General features: G+C 49.6%; 2 long non-coding RNA genes across 5 annotated transcripts; one reads left to right on the plus strand and one right to left on the minus strand.

Moving 5' to 3' along the window:
• Positions 1-402: 402 nt before the first annotated feature.
• LOC116558846 lies at positions 403-23,349 on the minus strand. 4 transcript variants are annotated; one of them, XR_004272194.1, is made up of 3 exons: positions 21,024-23,349; positions 16,138-16,313; positions 403-14,954 (listed from the first exon to the last, which is right to left on the minus strand). It is a non-coding gene; the product is annotated as an uncharacterized LOC116558846 (long non-coding RNA). The 4 variants fall into 4 exon arrangements; XR_004272193.1 differs by having other exon boundaries at positions 16,138-17,967; XR_004272192.1 differs by having other exon boundaries at positions 17,784-23,349.
• On the plus strand, positions 21,705-27,921 carry LOC116558847. Its single transcript, XR_004272195.1, has 2 exons — positions 21,705-21,775; positions 23,347-27,921. It is a non-coding gene; the product is annotated as an uncharacterized LOC116558847 (long non-coding RNA).

Below are 27,921 nucleotides of genomic sequence, written 5' to 3' on the forward strand. Positions count from 1 at the left end.
TTTTACAACACAAGTGAAATCAGTGCTGCGCCCCTTCAAGGAACCATGTGACAGTGTGTTCAGTTGAGCACAAGTTCCTTGCAGCAGGAATTGCTGGCAGAAGGGCAGTGTCTACAGCCGTGTGGAACCAAGGACAGTTTTGCCATTCAATAGGGAGCATCCCTCAGCCTCTTGATCTTCATCATTTCTTCTCTTCCCTAATCTTTTCTCTCATTTTATTTCTTGGCTCATAGAATTTCATTCTTGTCTTAATGGGTTTCATTTTTAATGTCTGCCTTGCTGTAACCTACTTCAAATTCTTTATGAAGTAGGCAAGATCTGCATAGCAAATTAATTTTTCAGGACCCACTTCTCATAGTCACAGAATTATGAATGGAAAACAATAGATGAAAAACACAGACATGATAAACTGAACATAGTATTTATTAAGGTCAGGATGCATGAACAGACTTCTCAATAGAAAGGTAATTTAACAGCAACCAATTTATAGAATTTATAGCAGTACTACATTTCGGCAAAATGCAACTGAGAACATCAGATAAATTACAGTAATTTGTTTTTAAAAATCCATTAAACTATCTCTTACCTCTGCAATAATGTATCATACATGCAGTTAAAGAAATTAGTAGGGAAAAGCGTGATCTTCCTTCCCCATTCTCTGCCCATCCATCTTCCAGGAAACCACAGGCTGCTGCTGGCCAGACTTGGCATGAGGCTTCGAGGCTGCTGCTTTTCCCCCTACATCATAACCGATTTCAAATGGTGCTAGACAAAAACAGACTCTGAACACCAGGAGAAATCGGTCAGCCTGTGTAAGAGATGGGCCAGTGGTGCTCCCAGGGTCTGCACCTCGACAGTACAGGTGGCAAGTCTGATTTCGGGTGCCCTGCAATGGATGCTGAATACTCCAGGGCATCCTCTATGAGTGGGCTGACAGTGCCGATGTGGACGAAATGGTCCTCCAGGTGTACCGCCCTCTCCTTTGCCCCATGACAATACTCGATACATTGTTACCCAACGGAATATGACAATCAACACACCCAAAGGCCCTACCAACACATTCGTGCTGGTGACAGCTGCTAGGAGTCAAAATAAATAGCATCACAACCTCTGCCCCTGAGCAAACCACTGTGTTTATTTTAAACACAACCCCCTCCCCTACTGTCGCCCCTCCCAAAACCCAACAAACTCAAGAGTATATTTTGCTCTTCAAGTTCTTCCCTGGACTTCTTGAACAGACTCAAGTGGCAGGAGAGGAGGAGCCAGTCCCATGAGCAGCAGTTCCTCTGCAGTCCACCCTTGGCTGTGCTGCAATTCTTACTCCTAAAACACTGATTTCAAATGGTGCTAGATACAAAGATGGAAAAATCTAAGCCACCATGTGAAACCAGCTTCCAGAAGAAGAGGATCTCACTGAAGAAAGAAGAGAGATTCAATCAGAAGACCCAGCCTCTGCCCTGAGGAGAAATGTCTTCTTCCAGTTCTACTTGTGATATGACACAGTGCTCCTTGGGAAAGGCATAGAGGAGGTTACACAGGGCTGTGCAAAGTAACATGAACGTCACAGCTGATGCTTCAAATAGATGAGAGTAATATAAAGCTCATTAATTCTAGGTTAATTCTATTTAAATTCACAGCCAGTCACTACAAATTATATATATGATGAAATGGCAAAATTATTATGAAAATGCATTAATATTTACATTCGAACTACCTTGCATTTGCACAGTATTTCACAGTATACTAAGTGTTTCCAGGTATATTACCTTACTTCATCAGGTCACAAGCACCCTATCTGCGTGTGGATGGAATGAAGCTCTAGCCTACACAAAGGTGAGCCTCACCTGGCTAGGGCAACTCTTCCATGCGTCTTATTTGAGAAGAGCATGCATTCCTCCTTCCCACCCCATATGTAACTATCAGAACATTCAAATATGACCCCGTCAATTTGCAATCTTATTTAAACTCTGATGTGACTTTAAAAACTGGTACCCCATAATTTTATCAAGGAGACAATCCTCTAACATAAAAGAATTGCATTTTATTTTCAAAATCTGCTTGAAAATAAGATTTGCGCACCATATTCCAAATTAGATTTCCCATCTCCTTACTGCATCATCTTTTTCGGTTGTTTGAAGCTAAGAAAAATATGTGTATTTCCTCTGATACCATAACCAAGAGAAAAGAGACAGAACAGAAACTATCTTTTAGGTTCCCAACCAATTCTTCAGGCCTCTAGATACAGGCTTATAATTTTTATGGTTCCTGGCAGTAACAGTATGTGTCACTAGAAGGAGAAGTAAAAAATAGAATTTGAACATCAAAAGTTGTGGTATTTCGTTCTCACAGCAGTCGTATGGAGCAGGAATTATTCCAATTTTTGCAGAAGAAACTTATCCTTAATGAGGCTAAATAACTTGTCTGCAGACACACAACCAATAAAGGCAGACCTCAGATCTAACTCCAAAGACTGCGACCCTGCGCCTGCACCCACTGCAGCCTGCTCCATAACTTGAGTATCGTCTCATTTTGTTCTTGAACTTCATTAAGAACCAAACAGGCTGGGTGGGGCAGGGAATTCCCAGGCAATACTTCTGCACTGAAGGGGGATCATACTGACTAGACAACACGTTATACTTGGGCAGAGAGAGGAGCGTGATCTGGGCTCTGCGAAGGCCAGGTGGTCTGGGGCAGCTTGCTTTGTTCTCCTCTGGCGCCTCTGCCGTTTTTCTCCAGCATGGCTGTGGCGTGGGAAAGACGCTGAAGATGAACCTGCAACAAGCGACTCTGACACCAGTGCTAGGCTCTGCGGCCCACCGTGGGACTGACCAGCCTCAGTCACAGGTGGCAGAGCTGGGGGCAGATCTGCACACAAGGGCTCTCGGTGATGACACGTGTAGCCAACACCTGGGCCCTGTTAACCAGGAAACAGCGAGGGCTGTAAGGTCAGGAGTGAGTGTTTAAGGGCAGTCATTACTAGGAGTCCAAATCCTGTAAATTGAGGGGATTCGATGAGATTCTTTTCTGCTTTTCATTTCGGCCACACTTTTCCTTATCAACTTCTAATTGCCAGTATCCACAAACCCCTCCCTATGAGCCCTCACACAGGTGTCCTGCGGTGATCCGGAAACCACCTTCCACAATAGAGAGGCCTTGCTTAAGCTGTTATCTCTTCTGGAATACTCTCTCTCACCCTCCCATAGCTACCACCCCTCGGCCCCGCCTCTACCCACCGCCACTCCAGGGAACCCCAGTCAACCTCCCTTCAGCTCCGGAAAGCTTCCCCAAGTCTAGCCCAGCTTGCTAGAAGGTTAAGTCGTCCTCGCCAGCCTCAAGTTCTTGACGCCACTTACCTCACTTGGTCGTCAGTGTGGTTAGTTAATGTCTCTCCTGCAACCCATAAGGGACCATCTGGAGTCAAGCAGAGGGGCTGCACATATCAGGGGGCCACTGCCACTGAGGGAGCTAACAGAAGCCAGAATCTGGGTCCCCACTCCTGGATTCTAAACTTTAATTCTTAACTCTCTGGAAGAAGAGATGAGAAGCCATTAACAATGCATGACTTTAATTAAACCCTCCAAAAGAAGAAGTGGAGAAAAAGTCATGTTAGTACTGAAATCCTTTGCCTTTCCAATTCCACTGGATAAAGGTCTAAGCCTTCCCAACAGAACCAGTTTTCTCCTCTGAGTCAGCTGAGCAATGATTCTTCTCTGAAACAAGCTGGTGGCTGTTCCCTACTAGGAAGCAGCCGGTTAGTTTGATAAGGGCTGGAAGAGGCTTGCTCTCCCTGGCACCATGCCAGAAGGCCACCTAGACCTGTAAGAAGGCAGCCCATGAAAACCCCAGCCTGCTAAGGGCTCTGCCATCCAAGTAGGGTGATGGGTTTTATCTGCCTCAGCCTAAGGACTCTAAGCAAACTGGCCGAAAGTGAAAGGGTTGGCAGGGCTGCCTGGGGAGAAAAACCGCCCACTCGGAAGGGTGGGCATGTCAGTCTTGTGAGTGCTGCCATTCAGGGAAAAGGTGTGGGAGGTATACTCCATCCTGGTCCATTTCTGTGCCCACACTCTACCTGGAAGCTTCCTCTCACGCCAGGGTGTTTTCATCTCCCTGAGCACACAGTGAATGAGAACACACAGGTTTTAATACCTGCTCGGCCCTAATTCTGAGAACAGGGACCTGCCACTTGCCCTGAATGGGCCTCAGTGTCTTCATGTGTAAGGAGAGGAGGCTGAAGTAGACTGCTCACAGTCATTCAAATGCTCAGAGGGCTCGGGCAGGAAACCTGAGACACAAAAGCGGCAACAGCATGCAGCAGAAATACAGTGTCCTAGAGAGGCCATATTTTGTGTAAACGCATGTAAAATCAGATACATTAAAATTACTCTAGCAGGCATGGTGTCAGGCACCTGTAGTCCCAGCTACTCAGGAGGCTGAGGTATGTGAATTGCTTGAGCCCGGGAAGCAGAGGTTGGCTGATACCGTGCCACTGCACTCCAGCCTGGGCTACAGAGTACAAACCTGTCTCAAAACAAAAACAAAAACTAGTGCAGGCCAAACACATCAAAGGGTTAAATGTAATCTATAGCTGTTGGTTAAAACAGTTTGGAGATTGCAAAGATAGCTTCTACTTCATTCTATAAATGACGCTTTGTCTTTAAAGCCTAGCATGATACCTAAAAAATAACATGGGAGGAAAATGGGAAGGTGAGGGAATCCTTGTTTATGAAATCCGTAAGCAAAGCCACTGAACAGACAGACCCTGGCCCCCAGATGCCTAACCCTGCTGGCTTGTGCTGTGCTACCAGTGTGTGCAAATCCAGAAAGTGGGAAGTTCTGCCAAGGCAGCGCTGGGTGCTGAGTCACAGCTACTTACGTGACTGATGTGTGTTCCAGCCAGATGGGGGGAGCCGGAAGCCAAGCCCAGATGGCCATCTTCTTCCCTCTGGGAATGCTGATTTCAGGGATCCTGGCAGTGAGGAAGAGCTCATCTTGGTGAGAGAGGGGTCTGGGGAAGGCTCTTTTGAAAAAGGAGAATGTCTTGCCCTCCAGACAGTCCCAGGCCATTGCATGTATAAATTGAAAGGCCAGCCCAGCTTCCTGTCATTCTAGGCAGCAGCCTGGACATTGTGTCTTTAGCTATCAGGACAGGGACTGTGGTTAATGAATCAGAGAGAAGGGTGATAAAAGGAAGGGTATATGCATGAGGGGCCAAGGGTGGAGGGGAGGGAGCATGGAGTTACTAGCTGGCCCAAAGTCCCCAGAAACCTCCATCAGGCTCTTCCTTCCTGGCAGGTTGGCCTTCCAAGGAGGACTCAGAACCCAGGGACCACTGCATTTCCCAGGCCCTGAGTCCCAGTGTGGGAATCACATCCTCCAAACCCACAGTGCCCCTCAAATTGCTGCTCACGTAACAAGGCAATAAGTAACAGGCTTCTAAGCCTACGTGGACCCAGCATCAGTTCTTCTGGCTTCCCCTGGGTCAGAGGTATGGAGATCTAGGTTCCTAGGCAGCCACACTCCTAAAAGTTCAGTTTTCTGTCCCTTCCTTAACACTACTGACAAAAAACCCAGCCTCAGTCCCAGCACAGGGGTCCTGGGTTGGGACTGCTGGCTGGATGGAAGGTTGCACCAAGGCTACCCTGCCCCTGGGATGAGCTAGGGGGACAGGAGGAGATAGTGGAAGGCAAAGGGAAGGAAGAGGAATGGAATGAAGACTGGAGCCCGGGTGTCTCCATGTTCCCCCAGTAGAAGGGCTTAGCTCTGGCAGAGGAAGATGGGCATGGCTGAACTGCTTTCAAGGAAGCTAGTGCTTTCTGCAAGAGGAAAAATTATGCCAATGGTCTATTACACAAACACAATGCCCACCAGACCAAACCAATGCAGATCCAAAGGCAAACCACCAACACTGCTCCCTGGTCATTCCTAAATCATCTGCTTGACCCAGTGGAAATGGACTAAAAAGTGCATAGTTTCAGGTGAAACTGAAACTATGGTGAGATGCCCCAAAGCCCAGCTTCCCCACCTCCCCCAGGCAGAGCTGGATGACCTCCTCCTTCAGCTACAGAGAAGTAACTAACAGATGCAGTATCCTACCAGGCACCACACTCACAAGACGGCATGCCTGCTCTCGCTGGGAGAAGCATGTTCCTGTTCCCAAGAGCTCTTCCAGAGGCATGCCCCAGCCTCTGCAGCACAGCCTCTGCTCCTCCCTGGAGGGAGAGCACAGCATCTCAAAGGACAGAGCATTTCAACACATCAAACACCCTCCACAGAGCACAGTCCAAGGTGGGCACCAGGAAGCCCAGGGTGCTTCCTGAACTAACCTCCAAGTGGCAGTTCTCCCCAGTACCTGGGCACTCACCTGGTCCACACACATCGACTGGGCACACTCTGTGATGTGATGTGGTTCCAATTCCCTAACAGAAGGGAGGGAGGCTGGGCCGGACAGAGGGTTGGTCTGAGTCCAAAGCCAACTGTGAGCCCACTTTCTCTCCTTCCACTTTGATTGGCCCAGCTGGTAGCTGCACCTACAGTGCTATTCCAGCCTCATTCTGTTATCAGCACCTCTGTCTGCTGGGCTCAAGAACAGTGAGTGGCAAGAGAAGGGAGGAGGAGGAGGGAGGACAAACGAGGGAGGAAGGAGGAGAGAGGAGGGAGGAGAAAGGAGGGTGGGAGGATGGGAGGGGCGAGGGAGAAGAGGTGGAGGAGGAAGTTTCACAGTCTACTGCATTCCCATCAGATCACAGAGAAGGGAACACGTACAACTTCCCCTTTCAAGCTCTTCTCTGCCCTCGCTTTTGTTTCAGTTCCTTCCCCTCTGGCCTGGGGATGGCGCGGCTAGTGGGCTATGCAGGGGCAGGCACCCAGGTACCCAGCCAACTGGGCTCTCGCCCGGCTCCATCTCAGGCCTGGCATGCTCCCTCAGGCCATTACCCGGCATGCCCTTCTCCTTGTCAGGGAGGCCGCGCCCTCTTGTTTTCAAAGTTTTATAACAGTATTGTTTGTTGTCCAGCAGATTAAATTCTTTGGAGGCTGGGGAGTTGAGGGAGAGGGAGTGAGAGAGAGGAGGGAAAAGAGAGAAGGAGAGAAAATACAAATAACTTCTATTAGGGCCAAAAGATTAAAAGAGTTTGCTTCTTAACACAAAGTTAACCTGTCTTGGAGACAGGCTAGCAGGCAGAAGCCTGTGTTCCCTTCTTCTCTGTCGACGCCTCTCCTCTCTGACACCCTTCTTACCTAGCAGGGGATGAACAGTCTCACACTTCCAACACCACTCCTTGGGTCAAGCTGAAAAGCAGTACCAGCTAATAAGGTTGGAAGATGCATGTGTGAGCACCACCCCTCCCAGCAGGACACATGATGTGGGGTTGAGCAGGTCCCTGCAAGGACATCCTAGACTCTCATCTCAGGCATCTGGCTGAGAAACAGTCCAGGTCTATGGGGGAAGTGCGTCTCCAGGCAGCTGCCGGGGCCCCTGTCTTAGAGATGGCTCATCCCTGCGTGAGCCAGTGGTTTGTTTACACTTGAAATCAAAGTCACACATTCATTGATGCCAATGACACTAGAAGAATGGTACCCCAAGGAAATAACAACACAACTGCATAAATATTCACGTAGACCTAAGCAATAAGAAAGAGTGGAAAATAGAAACGAAAAGAGAAAAAAGTCACTACAAATAAGCATCATCTTATGGACAGGACCCATTTCACTGCCCTCAGCCTGTCAGGCCTTTTGATGCTAAATCTGTAGGTGATGACACAAAAGAATATATGATTTTCCATATTTAATACAACTCTCATTTAGCCATTAACTGATTTATTTCAGACTCTGGATTACCTCTAAATAGTATGCCCAATTGAACACATCCCTGTGCCTTTAGTATAGCAGGCAATGCCTGTGGCTCCCAGAGTTGAGGGCCTGCCCTGAGATGTTCCTCTCCCACCTCCTACCTTCTTCCCGGCAAACCATGTCTGGCCCTGTGTCCTCTACACTTCCCTCTTCCCTCTCTACTATAGGATTAGAGCAGCTCAGGGCTCTTTGCTGGAAAAGATGAGGGACAACGTGCCTTTCTCTTTTTTTATATGCAAATAATACCAGTTCCTATAAGATCGGTACCAGAAGTTCTCTCTGCAAAGGGAAACGAGGTCAAAGTTCCAGATTCAGTGACCATATTGGTGCAGCCTGCCCATGCATCTCCTCAATTCCACCCAGCTTGGGCTTGCCTTGAAGGCGGAAGGCAAAAATGGAGAGAGATGCCTGCTGTAGATCCTGGCACCCACACCTCATGCTGATCCAGGGACCATCTCGAAGTGCCACGGACTCAGGACTGGGAGGATCCTGTGGAGCACACAGCTAGTCTCCTACCTCAAATAAAGAGGCTTCATGTTTCCTCAGGAACCCTCAGCAGAAGTGATGCACAGTTCTCCCAGAAGTCCAGCCCAAATCACCCTCCTTGCTGTAAGTTATGCCCATTCTCTTTTCCATCCTTCAGGTGAACTGAATGAACTGGGTCCAACATGACAAATCTTCACACATGAAGCTACAGAAACCTTCACTCACTAAAACAATTCTGCTGTGGATTCCCCAACACTTCTATAGGAACCAAAAATGCATTCAGGAAATACAAAAGGACAGACATTCAGACACACACATGTACACTGCCCTTGTCCAGCCTCCATCGTCCTAAAGGAATACCCCCCAAAAAAGCCTAAACCATCGTGGCTAAATTAGCTGTAAATAAAGATAAACCATTATTTCCACCTTCATACGAGTTCTGGGTCTATTCAAATAAAGGTCACTCAGAGGGCTAACTGGCCAAGAAGTCCTGCTGTCTAGTACTCTGCCTCAGCAGCCCTTATAAAGAGTGGGAGTTATGCTCTGCCTTTAAGGAAAACTGACACCCATGAGTCAGTAGGGCTTACCCACCTTTCTCTCTGTGGGTAAGCCATGCTTTTTCAAGCCAATCATGAGGCAGACTCTCAGAGCTGAAGCCACTGTTTCTAGTCCCTTACTTTACATTGTACATTAGCCAAGGCTTCCAGCAGGTACTGTACATTAGTCAACAAACAGGTAGCATACACACAACATGCATGCTGGGCAAGGCTCAGGGCATCCCTTACAAATGTGTTGGAAAAATCTCAAAGACCCCACACTGGGCCTCATCTCTAAGTGAGCTGGACTCAGCAGAAGCATGCCTGTGTGCACAGGCGTGAGGTGCCATACAGATATGTCACAGTGGTTTGATGCATCACATATTCCAGAAGCTTCCAAATTCAGGAAGCCTCTCCAAGAATACATGGTGAGTGGCTGGCTTCCCAGCCAAGAAGTGCAAGCCAGTTCTCACAAGAACTCCAAAAAGTCTAAAGAATCAAAGAGTTGGAGACCTGGACATGCTGATATTTCGTTTCCCTGTCAACATATAGAAAGGCCCTCTAAGGCCTTCAGAAATTAAGGAAACTGCTGAAGACTCCATTCCCCTATTCCTATCCCTGCTCCACTAATCAGAACCCAGGGAAATGACAGCTGAAGTCAGAAGACCTGGGTGGGAGATCCACGAGAAACAGCTGCAAGCAGTTAGATCTTGGCAGAACCGATTCTCTGGCTCAGTTTCACCAACGACAAGGATAAGACCACCTAACCTCTCGGGGTTGTATGAGGACCAAATGAGCCAGCAAGTGTGAAAAGAAGTACGTGATATGATGGTTATGACTCCATTCCTCTCCTGCCTGAGTCCCAGCCCAGATGGCTGTTTGCTATTCCATACTGGCAGTGGGGTGGCACTCAGCTATTATTAATCCCAGGTAAACATCCCACAAAGTGGCAAGCAGATAGTGTCTTAGAGAAATGCAGCTATTTTAAAACTCTATATTCTGCTTAGCAGATTGCACAGTGTGCCCCCTCAGCCCTAGGGGCTCCTACCCACACAGCCTTGGAGCAGTGGTGGACGTCTGGAACTAACACTGCCATGGGGAAGCTAGGACAGAGTCCCACCCACTCCTAGCCCCAGTCTGGCCGGGCCTGGGACCTTGGGCTTTCCCACATGTGTTTTATTTTGCTATCTTTTTAAGAGTGACTCAAGACTAAAAAGCCAAAATGGAACCAGTGACTGAGATATTTTTGTTTTTTTTCTTTTTTTGTCATTGTCATTTTTAAAATTTAATACTTTAGTTGAGGGCCTCAAAAAACACGTGAAAAGAAAAGGCTAAATATAAAGGAAAACTTCCTGACAGCAGGGGGCACAGACCCTCTAACAGATGCCCTTCCTCAATCTGCACAGCAGCATTCTCTCCAGGGTTAGAGCCAGACGGGACGGAGCTTCTTTTCTAGAGCAGGGTCTCTTGGGTTAGCTCCCTGCAGGACGGCAAGAGGCCCCAGCAGCTCCCACATGCCCCATCCCCAACAAGCCTCCCAGGGAAAGCCCGCAGCCATGTCCCTTGCCACCTGGTGGATCTTCATCAACACCTTCGTGAAACCTCCAGCTCTCTGCTTCCACTTCTGGGAGATTCTTCAAAAACTACCTTCTTCCACCCACCTACCCATGCTAATTCCCACAGTGCCTCTTCAGCTGCTCTGAGATAGGTCATCAAGATCCCCTGCCTTCTCTTGTGGAAACCTGGGCCTAGTTTTCCTCATCCTGAATTGTTGGCTAAGAAACATTTCCATGAACATCCAGGGAGGCCCCAGGATATAGCTGGAACCTCCAAAGAGATTCTGGTTCCACTGCCTCATTTCATAGATAATGAAACTGGAGCTCAAAGGAGGAAAGTGAGCTAGGACAAGAATCGAGGTCTACTGACTCCTTAACACAGAGCAACATAAACCCCACTTTTCCTGACCTTCCTCCTCTCTGAGCACCCCTAACTATACTATCTCATTCCTGTGCAACTTCAGACCCCTGGCAGCAGATGGCAGTGTGGGCAGTCCCGGTGGGTCAGCTGTCCACGATCAGCCAAGGAGCGAAGAATCACATGGCCTGACTCCACAGGGCCACCGCCTCTTCCACCAAGTAAACAAGTCCCGAGCCCTGGAGCCCATGCGCTGAACACATGACACATGCCTGCCCTGTCCCAGCACCACCAACCTGCCTCCACCTCTCAAGACACAGAGCTCAACCAAGCATCCGGCACAGGCCACTTCTCTGCCTGCTGCCCAACCCTTCCCTATTGCATGACCATTAGCTCTGGGAATGGCTCATTCTGACAGGACAGGCTAAGCTCAGAACCACCTGCAGGAACGTTTGACCAGTGGCTTGGCAAAGACCTAACCTGCACATTTCCCTGTGCTGCATGGACAAGAATAGGGTACAGGGACCAGGCTGAGGAAAGAAATCAGCTGGTGCCTGGGACGGCATGAGGCGGGAGGGCGTGAGGCAGAAGGCCAAGGGCAACCGTGGCAGACGGGAGAAAACCAGACTGCTGGAGACCAAAGGTTTGACAGGTACTCCACCTTGATTCCTAACTCACGACAAGCTCCTGTAAGCTATTATGGGGACCCTGGACACATTTCCCTAGTTATTAGGAAAAAAGAGAGGGTTAGTCTGTGTTAGTCCTAACTCTCTGGAGGAAAGCATAACTGATGTGGCTTCAGGTGGCTGAAGTCCCGAATCTCTAGATCCCTCTGACCATCATCTGGACCCTCCTCCTCATGCGTGTGGGGGGAGTCCCCCTTTTCATTCCCAATCTCCATATATGTCTATCCTGTACATTTCTGAATTCTTTTTAAAAATCACTATTAATAGTGTCTCCTCACACTAGAACGTATGCCCCACGACAGTGGAAACTTGGCTTTGTTGAGTTCTGCATCTCTATCACCTAGCACAGTCCCTGGCATAAAGCAGAGGCTCCGTACACAGCAGCAGATGCCATGTACTGGCCTTGCTCAGCTCTGCCAGTCCATGGCTACCAAAGGACATTTGCATCTGCCCTGCCTACCCCAAAAGAAATGCGGCACAACCATCCCCAGTGACTGGCAAGTTCCTCTGGGTGTCTGCCTTTCACTCTGGTTCACATCAGTCCTCTGAAGATTTTAGTTCACAAAAAATGTCTGACTTCAGCCCAAAAGAGTAAAGAGAAAGTAGAGGCTTTGGAATAAGTAGTACATGGATTTAAATCTCAACAACCTCACTTACCAAATGCATAACCTTGGGTTAAGTCACTTAATAATCAGTTTCTTTAACCATAAAAGGGAAGTGACTCCTACGTCATATGATTGTTCTGAGGATGAGATCAGATAAGGATAGGAGGGCCCTTAAAAAAGGTCAGTTTCCCGTTAGGGACCAACAACTCTGATGTCCATCTCATACCTTCAGGCCTCATTACAGACTCTGATCAGGGCACCATCCTGCCTTCAGCACCTGGCACTCAGATGCAGATCCTTCACAGGAGATGCACACATCCATCCTGGGCCACGACAGGCAGTCCCGGCTGAGCACTGGACTTGTCCTCCCACACCCTCTTGGGCTCGCTCCTGTGAGCTAACCACGTATATCTCCTCCCCACGTGGCTCTATCTGCCCCCATGTCCCCACTCCACCCCCACGGGCTTGACACTATGGCACTGGGCTCTGCATAGGCCATGGGGCACTGGAGATGTTCTCTGGCTTTATCAGCCCATGAGAAGCTCTTGTGGAAGGAGCCAGTAAGAAAGCAAACTCAGTCTATGCTTCCCTCACAGTCACTCCAAGTCTCAGAAAAGCAAAGCAAAATGAGGGCCTCCCACAGACAGCCGGCTGGTGGGAAAGGGCGGTATCTCTTACATATCTCAGAGGGAGGCAACATGCCCAAAAAAGTGACCAGCACAAGGTACAGATCCTCTTTAAAGCTGTGGCTGCAACCTCAGGGACACTCAAGCCAGGGGACAGTGCCAAGATATGCATTAAACAATTCACAGCACTGATCGGACCAGGATTCAATGGAATAGAGAAGGTGCTGACCAATCAGGGCCCCTGGCAGGGCCTCTCCCCCACAACTCCCAGCCAAGCCACACCACCTCGGCTCCAGAGCCACCAGCTCTGTTAACCTCTGCTGGATCCGGGATGGAGAGGCCCCACGCTGCCTCCTGGCTCCCAGACCTCAGAAATTCAAAGGTAAGGAAAAAAGTGCCAGATACGTTGGCCCCTCTCTGAGGGGACACCAACTGTTCTGCTAGCCTCATTGGCAACACACAATACCCCACGTCGTGTCTATAGAACCCAGGCTGGTGAGCAAGGAGAACAGAACCAGATGAGGGACAAAAATAGGAAAATCAGCAGGGAAACACCAATCCCAATTCTGGAAACATCAGAGGCCACAGAGACAACTGCATGGCCAGGAGCAAAACCAACCTCCCCTTTACTTCCCACCCTGGTTTTCCCAATCTAACCAAGGACAGGGCTATTCATGGGAGTGGGGGTCACCAAGAGCTATGCCCAGGGACGCACTGCACATGTGAGGGCTGAGACTCCCAAGCACAGCCAGCAACTACATATGGCTCCGGCCCTACAGCCAGCACTGGCCAGACTCTAGCCAATACTCCTTGAGGGCCTTGGCTCACTCCTCTTAAGTCTCCCCAGCTGCACCCAAGTTGATATCTCTCCATTCTAACACCCACTGCCATCCCTCACTGCAGTACTGCTGGAGGGCTGAGACCTGTCAGAGCCCTTAAAGGAAGAGACATCAGACTCTTCCAAATAGCCCTGGATCCCTCAGGCTGCTCACAGCCAACCTAGAGACTCATCTCAAATGGATAGAGAAGAAGATAAAAATAACAGGAAGCAGAATTGGCCAGTCTTCCCTGGATAGCGACGGGAGTAGCATGGGGAAGAGAAACCTCCACCCCGACTGTGACATATGAGCAGAGAGAGGTGACCACTGTGTGGCCAGAGGTAGGATCCCATAGGTGCCTCCGAAAATTACCCAACATCATTCTTTTTCTCTTTAGAGCTCAGACCAATCTGCTGTTGGCTAGTTCCAGCTGGCTCTACTGGCCGAGAACACTGTAGTCATCTACTCAGTAGGAGAGAGACTTCCTGGTGATGGGCAGGCACCAGGAGTCTGCTTTGTGAATTGTATCAATGATGCAACTGACCTCCCCCATTCTGCAGGCCATCATCGTTTTTCATTTTTAATCACCATTGCTATTATTGTGACCAGCAACAAGTGAGGCAGACAAAAAGCATTTGTCAACTGTCTAGAAATGCTTTGCAATGGCTTACTGGATCAGGGATTTTGTTTTTTAAGGCAAAGGTAATGAAGTCCTAGAGGCAGAAAGTGGCTCATTGAAAGAAGCCCCCAAAGTAGGGAAAGAGACCTAAAGCTCACTGCTTAGCCCAGTTCAAACTCCAGACCACCAACCTAGACTAAGCCCGATCAAGGCAAAATGTATCTGGAGTGAGACAGGCCATCCACTGAGACTACACAGGGAAGAGAATCTCCAGGCCCCAGGAAGGCTCCCAGGATTACCGAGGGGTTAAATCCAGAACCTCCTGCTGGATGCTGGAGCTAAGGAGAGCTTCTATTCACTTACTGTGGGAGGCCCAAATGCTCTGCCAACTGCCACACCTAGCAATGCTCCCAGCCATCTCCCACACATCCGCACAGCCCGACCACTTCAGCTGCCCATCCTGCCCCCAGTCCTGTGCTCATTACTAACCCCATTCACAGAAAAGCCAGAAGCAGGAGAATGCAAAAAAGAGAACAATTGTTTGGGAGATTCTGAATGGAGTTGTCTGAGGTTCCCCCACGGAATAAGAAAAATGGTGTTCATGGGAAGGAATGAGGCTGGGGGAAGGCTAGAGGGAGCAGCCCATGCTGGACTTACCTGGGAGGCAGGTAGTGGAGTGGTTAAATCCTATTTGCTTGCTGCATCTGGTTTCCAATAAGCAACTTGGTGATGATTCACTGACAAGACTGGGGTCATGTCACAACACTCAACACACTTGTGGTCACAAAATCATAAAAATTGGTGGCTCAACAGCACCTATGAGAGGAAAGGGGAAGAGCCAACCCATCTTGCCCTGAACCAGCCAGCCCAACATGCTCACCCACCACCAAAACTCCTTCCAAGGACAGCTGAGCCCAATCTGCCCAACTGCAGCCAGATCTCCAGAAACCCCAAACGGGGGTAAGGATGGAGAGCAGACACAGGTCCAGGATGCCAGTCACTGAGTTTGCCCTCATATATCCTAAAGAAAATCAAAGGGAGGAGGAAGTGGTGGAAGAAGGCAGAGAATACAAGAGGTCTGAAAGAAGGAAAAGAGAGGTCAAAAGACGTCCTTGGGTAAAGCATGGCAAACAGGAAAGCAGGAAGAGAAAGCAGAGGCTGGTCTTTGACGCAGGCCACAACTGTACCTTCAGCTACATCACGTGCCCCTAGCTTCTCTCCCTCCAAACTCAATATCCACTGGAGAGCTATCAGCCCCTCCTGTACCTCATCCCACATCAGCACACTCATCTAGCATGACCTTTCAATCTATCAGCATCTGAAATACAGGAGGAAAGTAAGCAGCCCTGAACCAGACAGACACACATACATACACACATACATACACACGCACACACGCACACGCACACACACACAAACACCCCTTCCCAGATTAAAAGGCCCTTGGAGATGGCTCACGCTCTCTAGGTTCTGGTTCTCTGATAGAAGTGCTCCACTCCCACAGGGGAGGGCAGACACGTCTGATAAGAATTGCTTAGCACAATGCTATATATAGTCTAGGTTCCTACCAGCCTGGAGATGTGGAGCTAGAACTTGGCAGAGAACCATGCTAGGTGCTGGCAAGGACCATCCTCCCGCTGCCAGCCAATGGGAAGCCTCACTTCCCGGCCGGGGGCTGTGAGGGCACGCAGGGTCCTTCCAGGCAGCCCATTAACACTCCTCACTGAGGGACACAGGCTGTTGGCTCCGTTTTAGGGAAAATCAACTTCTCCTAAATGTGAGGGGGATGTGTGGGGGCTGAACAGCAAATTCTAGCCTCTCTGCAGCTATCCAGTAGCATGAGAATATCAATCTAGTCCTCTCTTCTGGAGGACTAAGGGCGGGGTGTGTGGGAGAAGCCTGAAGAAGACATAGCAGGTGGCTGGGCTCAATAAACATCTATCCATTTCTGATGTTCGAAGAAATAAAGGAATGTAAAAGAATGCAGACGAATACTTACTGCAGAGTGTGGGGCTGCCAGGCATCTCCTTTTTTTGTTCCAAATACATGCAAGTGAGCCACTCTATCCGGCAGTATGACGGCTGTCTCCGGCACACTGGCACCATCCTCAGCTGAGCCTGAGTCGCCAAGAGGTTGTCACCCACTCACAAAGCAAGCTGCATTCTCCTGAGTCCTCTGTGAGGAAGAAGAGAGAAAGGAAGACAGGTGGGCTCAGCTCACAGAGCCAACCATGCAATGAATTGAGCAGATCCCAGGCAGGGTCCCATCTAAGGTTAGTACGTGGCTGTGGGATGATGACCCTCAGGTGTTGTCCACCACCCAATGACAGAAACAAGACAATGCTGGGCAAAATGACATGGGTCCTATGTCCTGGAGAAAGGGCAGTAATAGAGGGTACAGGGTCTGATGAAGGAGGGCCTGTCTACCACCTCTTTCAGAAAACGATCCTGAGAGACCACAGAGCTGCCTGAAGCCCAAAATCCAGGCTCTTGTCATATACACAGCTTCGGACAAAAAAAAAAAAAAAAAAAAATGAGACACGAAAGGTTCCAATGTCCAAATACATACAATCTTTTTAGGTCAAGCTGCTCTCTACTCGGGTGCAAAACATGACACGAAGGAGCCGTCTCTGCCTTTGCGCTCTGGGTGGGGACGACTGGCTCCCATCCCCTGTCCTGCTTAAACTCTCATGTGACCTGGTCACATCTCCCTGTCCTGCTCTGGCTCCCAAGGCCCAGGAGCCACTCCTACCAGAGATCCCAAATGAGTCACCCTGGGAGGTCCTTGGAGAGAAGAGGAGGTGCTCAGTGACAAATGTCACTGCTAGCATCATCAGCGGGAAAGCATGAGACTGAAAAATAGTACCCGGCGAAAGGAGGGAGGGGGCTTCGGCCAGGTTGTCCCTCATCCCTATACGCGACTGGCTGCCCCTCTGCCCCACACTCTGGCTGAGGAGGTAAAGAAAGGGAAGGACGGTTTGGCCGGGATTCCTCGGCGGTGGAAGCGCATCTTCTTTCTCGGTCGCAAAAGGGCGGGGCAGGGCGGGGCTGGGCGGGGCGGGGGGATCACGCGCCTATGGCGCATGGCTGCGGTATCGAGAAAAGTCTGGAACCCGCAGCCGCCATGATGACGACAACAAAATTAAAAGGGTCAAGTACTCAAGGCCCACTGTTTCACCTAAGAGGACAATGAGGAAGATGAAGGGGAGAAGAGAAGCTCTGATTTGGGTCAATAAGGAAAGGGGAGGCTGACGCAGGCTGCCCAAGAGCCGGCCTTTGGCGCATTGACGGTGATGCGGTTCCGCCATCTTGAAGGGCCGCGCGGCAGAGGACGCTGAAGACGCCACAGCCCCACCACGGCCACTTCTCCCGGGGTCCAGGCGCGCCCGCGTTCGCTGAGGTCGTTCTGGCCAGCCCCCACCCTAAGAGGCGAATCGCCCTTCATTCGAGGCAGTGACCACCAAGACTGTCACAAACAACCACAGAAGAAATCCCAAAGGGCTTTGAGAGACGTCTGTCTTCGGGGACTAAGTGGAAGAACTCAAAAAATGACCCTATTTGCCAAACTCAGATCTAACAACACACACAGCTGTTATTTTCTTTTCAGACTCTAAATGCAAGAGTTCACAGAGCCCTGCTGAGTTACCTGGTGTCGCCCCATCCTGCTGCCCGGGCAGCGGGTGCCTTCGCTGTCCAGTCCTCCCTGAAAATGACCCCAGGCTAAGGATCAGCCCAGAGCCCCAAGCTGTTTTTGCAGCTTTCATGTTGACAGAACATCCTGGCCACTCTGCTGAGAGCTCCATCTCCCGGCTCCCGATACACTGAGTCATCTTCCAAAGAGGAAAAAAAACAACAAAGCAGCCGTCACCAGGGTCCCCATTGCCGTCGACTGACGACTCACTGGCTGTCGTCACTCTGCTCCGCGGCCCCCGAATTGGTGACGAGGGGCTTCAGGGTGCCCAACTCCCCTCCCACGGGACTCAGCAGCATCAGGAAGCAGGCAGCCACTGCTGAGATTCGGAAAGAAGGGAAACTAACCTGCCACGAGAAGACTCCCAGGAAGGCTCACTGACCCTCCCTCTGCCGACACCAACCCCCACAACTCTGTGCCCACAGCATGTTCCCGATGCAGAAGTAAAGGGGTATTTACGCCAGGTGGGAGACAGCACCGCCTTGCAGGGTGGAGGTGCGTAATGCTTAAGTTACCTCCTCCCTGCCCTTTCTGTGACACCACTTAGGGCACAGGAGCTCCCATCTCCCCCATTTCTTGTCTAGCCCCCCTACACTCCCCTTTGAAGTCCCTGATAAACCACTAGGCAGGGATGGGAACCTATTTGCTGCCCATATATTAGGCATTTCTGTATAACAATTGTACTGGCTCCAACTCACTGACCGAGGACACGAAAACTTAGAGAAATCATATGACCTGTCTAAAGTGACCCAGCTAAGAAGAGGCAGGATCACAATGAAAACCTAGGTCTATCCAAGTCCAGTGTCTCTGCTCCCTGCTCTCTAATTCTGGAGCTTATTCTGGCTTTGAAGTTGCTGTACCCCACTCCACCTTCTTGTAGGAGGAAGGCAACCAGGAAAACTGAGTCAGTTAACCCATCAATTTCAGCTACAAAAAAACAAAAAACAAACAAACAGAAAACCCCATCATCTTGAGTGAACCTGACCACAAAGGAAGAGGAGAAAGTTAATGACAGTGTCAAGGAACAGCTAGGTGACCTAGACCATGGACACAAGATTGACCACCCAAACTCCCACAGAGCATTAGGGACTTACAAAATTCCTTAAATAGACAAATTTTGGGGATCTACTTCATAACAGGCATCTTGTAAAGAGTTCGGGGAAGAAAAATGTAAAGACGTTGGAAGACCAGGGATGCTCCGCACAGGGCTATGGAAAGGAATAAATGAAATAACTGCAGGAAAAGTGTCTAACATGGTATCTGTCAAACAGAAGGTACCAAATAGGTATTTGTTTTCCCTCTCCTTTCTCTAGCCTCCCTCCTAGAGCTCCTAATCTAATAGGTGACATAAGACTTATACACAAAGAATCATAACAAAACAAGAATACCATAAAAAGGGACAGACCGTGTGCAAGTTCGGCCGAATGGGCGGGGGTGGTTATGAGAACTGCTGCTTGCAAAGGCAATCAGGAGAGGTCCATGGAGAAAGTGAGACTGCCACAGGTGGACGAAGAGGAGAGGAGGCGTGGAAAACATCATTGGTGAAAACACATAGGAAAAGCAAGAAAAAGGAAGTTGCTTGGTTTTGTTGGAAACTGTGGTCCACCAAGAGAAACTGAGAGAGGTAAGACTGTACAGGAAAGCTAAGGCCAGTTACGGATAGCATTGAACATCACGCTAAAGGAAAGGAATTTTACTCTGGGAATGATGAGAAACCATTTTAACTTTCTGAGCAAGAAAGACAAGATGGCCGCTGCACGCAGGAGGGCCTGGAGAGAGGGGGAATGGGCAGGAGCCTCACAAGAGGACTACAGCTGGAACCATGGCACTGGCAGGAGGCATGGAGGAGAAACAGAGAAGAAAAACAGTAAGCAGGCAGGACCATCTGAACAGATCCTCAATGCTGCCATGGACCTTACTTCCCTGTCCCCACGGGGAGGCTGCTGGAGACAGAGCCTATTTGGGGAACACAAACCACGGGTCTGACACGTCTGAGATGAGCTGCCGAGCCTCTGCCTCCACTCTCACCCAGACACTCAGCTTTTCCTAACTACTCAAAGCCTCAGGCTGATGTGGACGTGGGAAACCCACATTCTGGCAAAGCCGGGCCCAAATAGTGAGCCCCTACCCAGACACCTTCCACCTGAATCCCCACCCAGGACTGTGTCCAAGAGTGGGACTGGGCGGCTCTGCCCCTGGAGCCACCTTCACTGCGGCAGCCACCACTGCGCCCGCCTCTGCTGTGCTTTTGCCCCCCCTTCCCCTCCTCCGTCATAGCCCCCGCCCCCCGCCCACTCTGCGGAACTGGCACAGCAGGACAGAAAAACCAACGCCACCATGTCGGAGACCAGCAGAAATGGCTCCAAAATGGCAGCTCATCAGAGGAGTCCAGAAAGATGATAAACGCACTCAGGAAAAGGAGGGGAAGCCAGTGACAAGGGGCGTAAACTGTCAAAACTGCCTCCCAACCAAGCCCTCCCATAATCATCACATCTTTTCCTTCAGAAACATCCTCTCAAAAATCAGATGGGACATGAGTGAAAGAAGGGTGCCACCCTCTCCACCAGAGAGGCCCTAGGGCCCAGAGGTGGTATATGGGGTACTCAGAAGAGGATGTTCTGCAGCCCCTTCACCAAGATGGGGCTAGAAAACCACTTCTGTCCTCAAACTTAGCTCCTCACACTAACTGGACATGAGTTAGCCCTCCCAGGGATTGCAATCCTCCACCGCTCCCCAGTCAGACCCTCCCCAGCTTTGTGGGCCCTGGGGAGTGAGAAGGTAGGGTTGCAAGGAAGGGCCGAGAAGGCGCGTGCCATGCCCTCAAGTTATGTAATAAGAAGGGCGGTGCTCGTCCTAGGCCAGAGACCCAGGGCGCACTGCGCTCCCAGATGCGCAGTCATGGGTGGGGGCCACTGCGCATGGCGCAGCGCTTGGTAAACCCCCTCCCCACAAACATGAGACCTGCAACAAGGACAGGTTAGAGAGCAGGGACCCTGATTTTTCGAGGCCTCCCTCCCCCAACCAAAGGTGAACAGCCTGCTGCCCTAGTTTTACTCTGACTCTCCTCATTCCCTACACTGACAAACCTTTCTAGCCCGGGGCATCCAAACCACCCATCTCCCACTGACTTTTCTGGAAATCCCACCAAATACGCAGTTTCCAAGCAATTTCCTGGGGTCAGTCCCCCATCCTCACCTTTCCAAGCACCAAGTAGTAGTAGCTTCCAGAAGGTAGATCTTTCCCATACTGGGCTCAGCTCACAACTGGCTCCTATGGGCCTCTGGACAGCCCCGGACGTCAATGCAAATCTCTTGTCCCCAGGGAGTAGCCCAGAGTCAGCAGGAAGCCCAGGGTGGTGGTAATATCAGCAGCAGCAGCTCTGCCCTACCTTGCCCATGCGTTTCCAGGGGAGCCGAGAATTATTTTGCCGCAACACTGAGGTGTGGCTGATTGGAAAATTTCCTTTTTCAACACCAAACTACAGGATAAATATTTTCTTCCAATTTGGTCAACCCTCTGCACACCCATCTCCCTAGCATTCTTCCCTCTAAATAAAGTTTTGAGAGCCCTGAGCTCTTCTTCCTTATAGTGCATGAAATTTTAAAAGGCATAGGAAGAGGCTTCAACTGGGCAGTCAAAAGCAGGCATAGACACAGGAGCCTACGCACACCCCTAAAGAGATTTTAGAAAGCTGCTGGGCTTCTCCCCCCTCCCCTTTAAGCAAGTGAAATGCAAATTCAGAGTTGATACCCTGCCCTGAGCCAATCACAAAAAGCTTTTCACCTGCCATTGGCCCAGCCACCAATCAGAGGAAGTGTCTGGAGGGAGAGCCCTCCCCTGGCCAATGGAAGGCCAGCTCAGTCACTTAGTTAATGATGCAGCAGTACAGGGAAGGCCATCACATGTGAACTGGAAGGGAGCCAACATGGAGACACAGAGAGCGCAAGGTAAACAACTTTCCAACGCCAAAAGGATGACATTTAATCTCTAAATGCTAGCTTCCCTTCTCAGCTCATCCTTAACCCCTCTCAGCTGGCCGCAGAGGCCCCAGGAGCCTCACTACCTGTCCCCCAAGAGCTCCTAACCAGATGCAACAGTGACTGCGTCACCATTCCCCACTTTTCCCAACTACGCAGTGACAAACCTACCAGCTTTACCCCACTTCTCCCAGCCCACACCCCACCCTGGCCACTCGGCTCCCCACAAGCCTCAGATTGCCAGGGCCAGACCTTTCAATAAGGCAACCCCTGGGAAAAAACTGTCCCTCTGTCTTTTCGGCACTTCTCACTCCCCTACCTTCCACGTAAGACCTGCACGGACAGACAGATGGACGCTGACACCCAAACAACCTGGAGAACCAGTCATCTGTCCACTAGAAGGAAATAGGGTAAAGGCTGGGAGGTCAGGTGGGAAGCAGGGGATGGTTCACTCTTCTCTACCCCGGTCAGGCTTGAGCAGCTGACACTAGGGGAAAGAAATTAAAGTGGGAAAAAACCCTCCCTCAGAGAAATAAATAGCCAAAATCGAGAAAGAAGGTGAGAAAGACAGAGCACCCACATACACAGAGACAGCGTCCCTGATCCCAGTAAATACATACGTGGGGGAAGAAGGGGGTTACGCCATCAAGTCCTGAAGCCCGTCGGACCACCCATCGTCGCCTGCGCAGACCCAAATCTCGGTCCCGCCGTAAGGTGCCGCAGTCCCGAATGTTCCAGAATTTGGTCCCGTCAAACCTTCCACTGTTGCCCCGCAACCTCTTGCTCCCACCCCTGCCCCCCCCCACCACCCCACCTCCTCCCCGCGGGAACCGCCCGTGCCACCTTGCGTGTCATCTCCTAGCCTAGGCTACCCAGAGGCCTCTGGCCCCGACAGATCTCTGAACGCTCAGCAAGTGAGCTGGCAGAACCTGGTGCCGGTGTTGCTATGACTTGTTTCTTGATTTCTCTCTCTCTCTCTGCTGCAGCACGGCTGTTGCTAGCAGACCTATCGACGGAGCTTGCTCACTCTCTCTCTCTCTCTCTCTCTCTCTCTCTCTCTGAGCTCTGTGACGCAGATCTAAATTCTCCAGTCTGCTCCTTGTGTTGCAAGAGCAGAACTGCAGCTTTTCCCCTGGAGAGTCGGAGGGCAGTGCCAAGGCTGGTCAAACAAGGCAAAAAAAGTTGGGCCTACACTCTGCTTCCTTGGCCACACTTTTCAGCTCGCCCCCTCCCACCTCACCCCTCCTGCACCTCACTGTTCTGGGGCATAGAGGTCCCTGTCCTTGCAGGCTCCACTCCTTCCCTGAGGGCTTCCCAGGCATAAGACTAGCTTAACTCTTTGAGTGGCAGCCCCCAGCGCCCAGACAGGGCTGCCCCATACTAAATGTTGCAACATCTTTTCTTGAGCCATATGGGCTTCTCCAGCCCTGAGAAAAAATGTTCCTCACCCTGACCACTGTCCCATTAACTCTTTGTGCCACAGACAAGTCCAGGATTACAACCATAGCTGACTTCTGTTTTTTTTTTTGGCCACAAACCAGGACCTTTTTCTCCCTGGAATTTCCTAAGGACAAAAAGCATAATTAAAACATTGCCTGCCTGCCCCACAAATGAGATCCTTCTATCAGGGCAGGAATTTGAAAAACCAAATTGAACTTCAGCCTGAAGAATCCAGAGTAAAGCCAATCTGGATCTCCATTCTTCCTGGGCTCAAGATTTTAGGGCCTTGTTAGATACGTTCAATTACTCTTCAAAAGGCCATACAGTCTCAGAGATTCAGGTTGCTGAGTCATTTGTTCCCAAGAAGATCTTTCTGACAACACGAAAAGCAGCAAAACAGAACAACAGCCAAGCTTGGACCTGAAGTGGCCAAAGACTGTGTTCTCCTCTCCAGCATGGGCAGTCAAGCAAGATAAGCATCCACCAGCCGACTCCAAACCCCTCCACAATGTTCATGCATGGATGTCGACACTCCTGGAAACTCTTCCACGGAGGGGCGGCCCACCAATACTCTGGAGCTAGAGTGGGGTTGTTTTTGGATACTCACAGGTCTCCACTGTGGCAAGCAAAGAGCTCCCAACATTTTCCTGCCCCTCCCCACAGACCCAAAAATGCTTCCAGGAATAACTGAGATGCTAAGCCACTAGACCCTACATACCCAGACAGACCCAGGGAGTGTCAGGTTCCCACAGTGCTACATCAAAAGAATGCAGAAAGGTTCCTGACAACCAGTTGTAATGTATGAGCCTAGACTTGACCAGAAGTGAATGATACATTCAGGTCGTGGGTCAGGTGACTCATGAAGTGTATCACATCAAGAACTTTGCACTTCCAGGAAGATGAATGAGAATGTGAGGCCAGGCAGCCACCTAATCCCATATCCACTTCCCAGGCAGCCTTCAAGCAACTACTCTGGGCCAAAGTTTCATCCAGCAGAAAGGAGGACCACTTGGAAGACAAGCATGGCACTACACAGTTTTAAAAGAAGACTAGAGTATCTGTGCCAGGCTCCCAGCAGGGGGGAAAGTGCTTCAGATTCACACCTTCTGGGCTCCAGGGTTGAGCATGCCAATAAAGAAGTCGCCTACTTGTCTGATGACCAAAGGAACGTGGCCTTGATGGCACTAAAGCAAGTCCCCCAGAATGGTCCTCTGCTTACTTAAATCTCATCTGCCGTAGTTTCCTTCTCCATGGAAGAAAAACATGCCTAAGTTCATGTCAGGACATTCCTGATTTATCCAAGAGCCCAGGATCAAATAAACAAAGGGCTCTGAGCTCTGCCAGGGAGCCTCCTCCTTCAGGAGGGAGAACTAGAGGGAAGTAGGCTTGGTACAGAGCTGGCCCATCACCCCATGAACTTGGTGAGTGACGTGGCTGCTTACTGCCATGGCGATGGGGATGTTACGGGTGGGTGGAAGTGAGAGAAGAGGCAAATAAGTCATGAGAGACAGAGCGAAAGCCAGGCAGGGTCAGAGAAGGAACCTACACAGCAACAGAATTTAGAGAGGCCGACTGTAGTCTATAACCGCAGCAAAATTGAGCTGAGTCCCTGCAAAGATAAGTCCCCATCTCAGGGGTGCAGCAAGGACCCACTGTGACTCAAAAAGTACTATGCCAACATTACATTCAGCAAGGCTTTGTTTCATTTTCCCTCTAAATCTTTTCCTTCCCATGACTCCGTTGATAACGGCTTTGATGACTAGAGGAATACTAGGGTTTTTGGTTTTGCGGTGGTTTGAATAAAATGGCCCGGACATATGTGGAGTCATTTTAAGGAGTGGAGAATTTCATAGCCAAGACAGAAGGAAGAGGCTTTTCCTGTACAGAGACAGAGGGAAGGGGTCTTTAGGCTGAAAGAGGGAAACTTGAGTGTGCAGAAAACAGCCAGTTATATGAGGAGGCAGGAGGAGGCAGGATTAAAACAGTCATTTTAGGTGCCTCTGTCCAATTCTAGGTCTTCCTTCTATTAACCTGATTCTACGAGGCGCTGAGAACAGAAAAACCCGAATGGGATGACCAGGAAGCAGAAATGAATTCAGTTCCAAAAACATGGGAGGATGTTTACTTAGCAAGCACGCTCGAGCCTACAAGGAAGCAGTTTTACAGGGTGCTGCATACAGTGTTTGATTTCAGGGAGCAAAGATAACTTCGGAGTGAGGAAAAGGTACTGGTTCCTTCTACTCACCCTCGGAGGCCTGGGGAGGCCAGGCCAGCGCAAACTTGAAAAGACAGGGCTTCAGCTCAAGCCTAACAGGTCGCTGGCTCTCTTTGGCTTCTCAGCAGCTACCGGCCTCAGGAACTAAACAAACTCTCCAGACTTCATGAGCGTTCCGTGACCTCTGACTGATTTGGGTCAAAACTTCGAAATGCCAAAGACAAAGAATTTTTTTTCTTTAAAGGGAATGAGCTGAACTTTGACCCGCCCTTGTTCAGGGTGTGGAATGCAAGCACTGTGTACCGGCCACAAACTCCAGTTCGGCAGGCAACAGCCGGGAAAGCAGGCTTCACGCTGACCTCCCTGTCCTGTTTCTTCTTTAGGGCCAACTCAATGGGGTCTAGGTCTTTACCTCGCTCTTCAGATAGGGGAGCTGTGAAGGAGACAGATTCCAATCTCTGTCATCTAGAGCTAGAGTGGATGTTCTAAATAAATCTGGCAGCGATCCGGTATCAGGCAGAACTGACAGGCCCAATCCACAGCAAGATGGCATTTCTGTTCACTGCCTGGGAGCTGGTGGACAACAGGTACTTGGTTACCCTCTGAGGTACATCATTAATAAGTACCTACTAAGTGCTAACCCAATATACAGCACAGGAAAAGCACGAGACACAGGCCATCATGGAGAACACACACATTCTAGCTGAAACTAAGTATTCCCAAATTTGTATTGCTGATATTTAAAACATCTGCTTACTTTAAAAGCTGAGATCCACTTTTGCAATGAAATTATATCAAGCATACTGCTTGGTTCCCAGGCTAGCTCACAAAAGCGCATTTATCCATTCCAGGAAGTCATCAACTCCAACGTCTTCAGAGGCCAGGCAGATAATGAAAGAGCACAGTGGGCTGCGGAGGGGACGTGCCCGGTGGAAGGACCGTGCCACTCCTGATGGGCCGCCCTCTTGGGCCTACCTGCTGGGGACCATCTGGGAACAGAGACCCAAAGAGTCCAGATCATCCAGGTTTTCAGGACAAGGTGGAACTAGCTTTATGTTAAACTCCCGATTTTTTTTTTTTTTTAACACTGTCAAGATATTTTAACTGTCAGAACATACCTACAGAGCTTTCAGTTTGGTATCCTGGTTGTCATGTATACAGGATACAATACATTTGCAATGAAAAAAAGAAAAAAAAAGCAAGCATTGCCAGAGTGAGGAATTAAATAAAATAAAGGACATGACCAAAAAGGAAAACTTTACCTCACAGATGTGCTATTTGAGGAAAATAATAAGCATAGAGGAAAATGAGGAAAATTTAAACCTTCTGGTCAATGGCTGTCAACTAGCTGTGCCCTGAGGGCTGCAGATGGAGAGGTATATTGAAATGACTTCCAAGTATATGTGATTTCACTGAAGTACTAATAATATGTGTGCCCCATCCTGACCTGCCAGCCAGGCAGAAAAGTCATGCTGATATACTGGCTCTATCCCCCAGTTGAGAGCGCTCCTCTGGACATCCACAAAAGGTCCATCCAGGGCTTTGGTGATAAGATTGGAAGGGCTTATCATAATCCAGCTGCCCATCCAAGGCACAGGGCCCTCCACAGAAACCACTGTGACCAAGTCATCGTCTAGCCCCCACTTGATTCAGTAACTCCCACCACACCTTTGGAGGGCTCAGACAAGTGGAACGTAACTGAGATGAAATCTCTCTGCAGGGAAATATTAGCCTTCAGATCTCCACTCTGCCTCTGGAGCCCCAGAGAACAAGCCTACTCCCACAAAGACTTTTGAGACATTTTGGGATAGTTTTTACAACCACAAGTTTTTAGGCTAAACAAGAAGATACAAAAAGGGATATTAAAAAGGAAGGGTGGGGGGAAGAAGCCAGAAATATTCTTGAAATAGCTCATCAATAGTTAACAAGCCAAAGGAAAAGAGGAAGAGACACAGGCATTCATGAGAAAGGAGCCTCCTGTGGCCAAATCAACAGCAAGTGAAGAAGCACATGGGAAAGGAAGGGCCCACAGTCCACACACTAAGAAAATGCCAAGAGCCACTCGATCAAACAGTTCCCAGGGCCAGCCACCAGGCTGTGCCAATGATCCAGGACATATTGGTTAGAACCTGGCACTGGGAGAAGGAAACTGTATACAACTCACAATTGTAAGCATGCAACATTTTTCTGTCCAGCTGGGGAAAGGGATTCTTTTTCTGATGGATTTGTTGGTGTTATTTATAAATTCTGGATATGAATCCACTTGCTAGTTGTAGGCACTGAGAGTATCTTCTCCTCTCTGCTTGCCTTCACTCTCTTTTATTGATGTCATTTGATGATCAGAGTTCCTCATTTTAATGACATCCAACTTATCAATCTTTTCCCTTAGAGTTAGTGCTTTCTGTGTCTTCTTTAAGAAATGTATGGCTACCCCAAAGTTATAAAGATAGATTGACGATCA

This window comes from Sapajus apella, unplaced genomic scaffold (genome assembly GCF_009761245.1).
Source record: "Sapajus apella isolate SASKATOON/1434 unplaced genomic scaffold, GSC_monkey_1.0 scaffold22, whole genome shotgun sequence".
Classification (NCBI taxonomy): Eukaryota; Metazoa; Chordata; class Mammalia; order Primates; family Cebidae; genus Sapajus; species Sapajus apella.